This window comes from Bos mutus, chromosome 14 (genome assembly GCF_027580195.1).
Source record: "Bos mutus isolate GX-2022 chromosome 14, NWIPB_WYAK_1.1, whole genome shotgun sequence".
NCBI classification, from domain to species: domain Eukaryota; kingdom Metazoa; phylum Chordata; class Mammalia; order Artiodactyla; family Bovidae; genus Bos; species Bos mutus.
The window spans coordinates 48823973-48829972 of record NC_091630.1 but is presented as its reverse complement, the minus strand read 5'-3'; the positions used below and the strand labels follow the sequence as shown (position 1 = coordinate 48829972).

The window sequence follows — 6000 nt, the reverse complement described above, 5'->3', positions numbered from 1 at the left end:
GGACTTCTCTGGTGGCTCAGACAGCAAAGAATCTGCTTGCAATGAAGGAGATGTGGGTTCAATCCGTTGGTTGGGAAGATCCCCTGGAGAAGGGAAAGGCTACCAACTCCAGTATTCTTGCCCAGAGAATCCCATGGATAGAGGAGCCCAGTGGGCTACAGTCCATGGAGTCACAAAGAGTTAAACACAACTGAGCAACTAAGCCCCAAAGTGTGTGCATGCTAAGTCACTTCAGTCATGTTCATCAGATCTCACTTCTGGTCCAAAGGAAGCATTAGAAAATCATGTGTGGGATTGTCCTGAGAAAATAATGTCTGTCAAAATTCCCCTGGGATTAATTAAGAGTTGGACACAATGGATTAACGTGGTATTTAATGACTGCCATGCTGGATGCACATGTACATGGAATCTAGAAAAATGGCACAAATGTGCCTATTTGCAGGGCAGGAATAGAGACACAGACCTAGAGAACCGACATAGTGGGGAGATGCTGAAGATTTGGGAGATTGGGGTTAAGTCTGTACACTGCCATGTGTAAGATAGATACCTAGTGGGGAGCTGCTGCATAGCATAGGGAGCTCAGCTCGGTGATGACCTAGAGAAATGGGATGGAGGGCTGAGTGAGAGGGAGGTCCGAGAGGGAGGGGAATATGTATGCATCTAGCTGGATGACTCTTGTACAGCAGAAACTAACACATTTAATGCAACTATGTGCTCTGCTTAGTTGCTCAGTTGTGTCCAACTCTTTGCGACCCGATGGACTGCAGCCCACCAGGCTCCTCTGTCCATGGGGTTCTCCAGGCAAGAGTACTGGAGTGGGTTGCCATGCCCTCCTCCAGGGGAATCTTCTCAACCTAGGAAATCACACCCAGGTCTCCCGCATTGCAGGCAGATTCTTTATCATCTGAGCCACCAGGGAAGCCCATGAATACTGGAGTGGGTAGCCTATCCCTTCTCCAGGGGATCTTCCGGACCCAGGAATTGAATCCTAGTCTCCTGCACTGCAGGCAGATTCTTTACCATCTGAGCTACCAGGGAAGCCCCCCAAGAGCAACTATATCCCAATTTAAAAGAAAAATAGAATAAAATAAGAATTGTGTCCAAATAAGTAAAGTCAGTACAAATTATGAGAGCCCTTGTTAGTAATTACTAAGTTCTCACGATTTCAAACTTTTGCTGAAAGTCCTCCCCCACTTTCCACGGGATGCTTCTCACACTAACATCTGGGGACCCCAGCAGCATCACCTGCCAGTGGCCCCGGGGTACAGTGTGGCCTATGACAACCAGGCTGCTGCAGATCCAGGTCCTCCCATCTCCACCAAGGCTCTGGAGTGGCAGACTTACTCACCCTCCCTCATTATTTGTTTACTGAGCCCAGGTTGGGATTCTCAGCCAACGGGCAGCACAAGGGGGAAAAGAACCATGGTGTCTTAAGTACATTAAATCTTCATATTAGACCTCTGGCTTGGTAAACCCTTTTGCTGATTTGGTTCTCTTTTTTCCAAGCATGACAAACAAGTGGTTTTTCTTTTTTAATGATTCTTTAGACAAAAAGGAGTCATTTAGGGCTTTCACCGAGGCTGATAGGTGTTTCTGTTTAATGAGGTTTTTATTATACTGTATTGGCTTCCCTGAAAAGAAATTACAAGCAGCAAACAGATGATAATAGAACAAGGCTGGAAGAAACAATAACCAAGAGAGGGAAAAATTAGTGTGGCAGCAGATGCACGTGTGGTACTCAGGGATTAAATGCCACTTCCATTCTCCCTTGGCCACCATTGTACTAGCAATAATGTGGATGTGGGCACTTAGGTGCCGTTACATGTGTGCAAAAGATATGGATATAGATATAGACTCAGCTGAACTGCCAAATGTGGAGGAAGAAGGGTGGTGAGCTCAGTCTAGACAAAGATGAGTGAAGCTCAGAGTACGGGTTTACAAGGGCTGGTCGGTTACCATGGAAACTAATTGGAGCTAATAAGTAAAGGGACATTTTAACTGTGGGAACAGAAGAGGAGGGGCAATTTTTCAATATCATCGTTACCTACAATTAGTCTATCATTTTAGGAGTGGCCCTACTTCATTCTTATGATGATGCTATACTCTCTGCATACAACCTCTCCCTGAATCAACATGACATTCAAAAGCCGAATATCATCTTTTAGAACGTGTCATATTTTAGGTTTCGATCTTTCAAGACAGAATCAATTTCACTTTTTTTTTCCCCTAAAAATAAAACTGTTTGCAGATGGCAAGGGGGAAGGAAAGGAGGTAATGGAAAATTCTTAACTTTTAAACTGACACTGCTGAGCACTGGAGCTGGTTTCAGAGACAAGGGGAGCCCGGATCTTATCCTGTAGCACCAGCTTCAGGTCTTTGTTTGAGTTGATTTTCCCTAACAAAAACATTTCAGAACATCCAGCCCAAAATGTGTCGTTGTGGGCTCATTTTACAATCCTTTTGAAAGGTAATGTTTACGGACACAGAACAGGGCAAGAATTAAGATCATAGCCAAAGGGCAGGATCTGTTGCTCCACTGGTATTTTTCATTTTAGAGCAAGTTTTAAGTAGTATAACAACTGACGCTATCCATAAAAGAGAGGCAGTGACTGAGACTTCAGGAAAAGATTGACCATGGGGAAGAGAAGAGAAATACTCGAGTTCAAAAGCTCTTTCTACAAAAGTGTGGCTCAGAGCCCAGGCTCATTGGAGAAATGTCTCACAGAAGGTGTGTTACCAGCCCAAGGTGGATAACATGTGATTCAACACCTTTACAGTTTCTTAGGTTTTACTTTTGTGACTCAATTCAGTTTAAGAGAAGGTAAACTACCTTAATAACGTCTCCAGGGTCTTCAAAATCTACGCAGCTGAAGTAATCCAGATTTCCAGACGTGAGTCTGGTTGGATTAACGAAGAGAAAAAAAAAATTTTTAATGAAAAAAATTGCCTTGCAATAATTGGCACTATTAAAAATTTTATGGTGCCAGAGGGAAGCTTTACCCCGGTGGGGCCACTTGCCATTGTTGAAAGTTTCAGTGTTGATTATGTATCTGGGTTTAACTGATTAGGAGTAGTGGTTTAGTGAATCTCCTGGATATGGTGAAATGGACACCTCATAATCACTTCTGGGAAGAAACTGAGCCAATGAATCAGGACTCCAACTTCTAATACTGGTTTTTGTTTTTGTTTTTTTTCTTCCTTCTTCCCTACAGCCCAATTACAGGAAAAATTCATTGTCTAAAAATAATAGTTCTCTAATCTTGTGCTTCAGAAAACTGTACCAGGTGTCATTTTTAAGTATATTAGTATAATATCACACAAAAAGTTCTGAAAAAAAGTTAGTCAATTTTGCTATATATTGAAATAATTCTCTTTGTATTAGATATGTATTTGTAGTCTAGATTTTCATACTTTAAGCAAGTTTAATTGGTTTGGGGTCTTTTTTTTCCCCCAGTGATCCCTCTCTCAGTTCAAAGAAATTCAAAAAGTGCAATATTTAAAATGTTGGCTTCCTGCAGACAGGGAGTTGCTAATATTTCAAATTCCTATTTTGTATTTCAGATTATCAAAATTCCTTAGAAGTCTGATGGAATTTTTTTAAGTTGGTATAAGATTTTAAACAATTACTTTATCTCCAGATAGCTCTTTAAAAGTATTGTAACAACTATAGCCATTTTCTGCTTTAAACTGCTATCAAAGTAATTAGTTCTATAAAATAGTTCAGAGAACTGGAAAAGAAATGCACAGAAGAACAGAAGAAGGAGGTACTGAAATGGCCCCAAATTGAAAACATTTCAAAGCAAAATTGTTAATGAGCTGTTTGAGCTATATGGACATTATATGTGCAATTAACTAGAAGCCAATAAAAATAATCAATAAAAATAATCAATGACAGAGTGCAGCCCCCTGGTACCCAGCGCTTTTCACAAAGAGATGTCTGTGAAGGCGGCGAGTGATTCAAAAAAGCCACCTTTATCTATGGGCTTGCGTGCTAATTTACACGAGTAGAAAGGAAAATGATTTTCCTTGAGTGTTTCTGAAGTTCAGCCCGTGGCAAACGGTGAGGAGCTGTCTGTGGGAAGAGAGAAGTTTCTGCTCTTAGCTGCGCCCCTACCCTCTTCCTCCCAGGAATGTTGGAGGCAGCCACGATCTCATCAAGAGAAGGTAGGAGTTTAGATTTCAAAACGTAGATGTCACATTTCAGTGTAAACGACTCCTACATGAACACTTTATCAGTATGTCAAGATGAATTTTTTATCTCCTGGCGGAGAGGGAGATGGGAGGGGGGCGGGACCTCGTTTAGAAGATTGCGCTCCCTAGCTTGGCAGGAAAAGTTGTTTGTTTTTTTGGCGTTTCTGTGCATCTTACGGAGGGTCCCCATCATCCCCGCGGGGCGCACAAGGAGTTGTGAAAAGTACCGCACAACTGGCCACCGGAATAATTCATCCCCTCCACCTTCTCGTTAGCGCCTCCCACTTCTTCTCTTTTTATAGCAGTTTCTTTCTCTCGAAAAATCTCAGGTTACTTGACTGGGAGTTCTCAGACCTCCAGTTTCAGCCCTGCCCTCAGCCTCCAGTCGTTGAGAGAGAGACACCCAGCCCCAGCAATCGGATTGGGCAGCCCGCCTTGACACACCACTGTGCTGAGTGCTTGAAGACGTGTTTCACCAGATGGTTGGGGTTAGCGTGTGTCATCACATTCGAGTGGGGATTAGGAGTAGGAAGGCTGCCTTGCCGGAGCTGTGTGGTCTTCTCCAAGGGAGAATTGCGGGCAAGAGAACTCCTTTGCTCCGGGGAGAAGAGGAGGAATTCGTTTTCCGCAGCCACGAGAAAAGCAGTGTTTTCAGGTAAAGTAAAAGACATTGAATGAGCCTCTCTCTCTCTCAACATACTTTTGAATGGAATGCTAGCACAGCACACTTGTCAAACCCAGTTGCTGCCCTCCTCTCAAAGCGGCTGCTGCAGGGCTGACATAGCTTGGTGCTTGGCTGTCTTTACAGAACTAACTCTCCTCAAGCCTTGCTCTCGAAGGTATAGCTAAGAAAATGTCTTTGGAAGCCTGTTTGTCCCCCACCCTTTCATATCCCCGTTGCATATTCCAAACAGGAGCTAGACGTTGTTCAGAAGGGATGGAGAAATCCAAGAAAGCATGTCTCTCAGCTTTCGAAATTTACCAGTCACTTTTAAACTGTGGCATTTTACCACCCAGTGGCTCAAGGTTCTTTGAAGAGTCTATTTGCTGGCAGAGATGGAAACGCTTTCTTCCCCAATTTTTTTTTTGCATTGATTTGAGGTGGACCAAAGTGTTTGCAAAACCAGTTGGAGATGGACTCTAAACTTAGAAACTCCTTGAGGGGCTGCCTTCAGAGCAGCTGAGAGCGGCTTTAAAACCAAAATGCTTAGAGCTAGAAGAAAAGCAGAAAAGGAGGAAGTAGGAAAATGCTTTTTTAACATGGCCCTTTTGCAGCTGCAGGGGAGCAGATGGAGGTAATTCATTTGCAGATCTGTTTGTGAAAGTTTTACAAGTCACTGAAAAGTAAAGAAGCACCTCTAATGGATCGTTAAAGTCCCTACATTTATGGGTTTTTAAACAGGCTATCTGAAGTGTTAATTAAATGTAAATAGGTTTTCTGGCTTGGTTATAAACAAACTTAAAAAAAAAGGTTTTAATTACAAGTTAGTCATTGGAAATGAATGGTCATCTGACAATACAAAATGAGTTGTCATGGTATAGTGAGTAGCCATTAATGTAACCACTGTTGAAAGCATCACCAAAATTAAATTGAACTGGATGGAGCAAGGGGGGCTTAGATCTGATGCTTAAGTTGTGGTCTAACAAAGGTCTTTCAAGTTGATGTCCTGTTTTTGTACAGGGATAAAAAATAATTTTTTTCCATTTTTCAAGTTTGTGATCCAGTGAGGTGAATCCATGTGTTACTTCCTTTGCACCCTAACCGACTTGCCTTCCCACATCAGTGTTCAGATACCTGTGGTGCTTAAG

General features: G+C 42.5%; 1 protein-coding gene across 2 annotated transcripts in view; it reads left to right on the top strand.

Moving 5' to 3' along the window:
* Positions 1 to 4561: 4561 nt before the first annotated feature.
* The window catches only part of SULF1 (sulfatase 1), a 198377-nt gene continuing 196938 nt past the window's right edge, over positions 4562 to 6000 (top strand). The window contains exon 1 of one of the 2 annotated variants that reach the window (XM_070382297.1): positions 4562 to 4846. The gene's annotated coding sequence lies outside the window, so the exon portion shown is untranslated. The remainder of the gene's footprint in view (positions 4847 to 6000) is intronic. The other variant, XM_070382292.1, reaches the window with a different exon arrangement.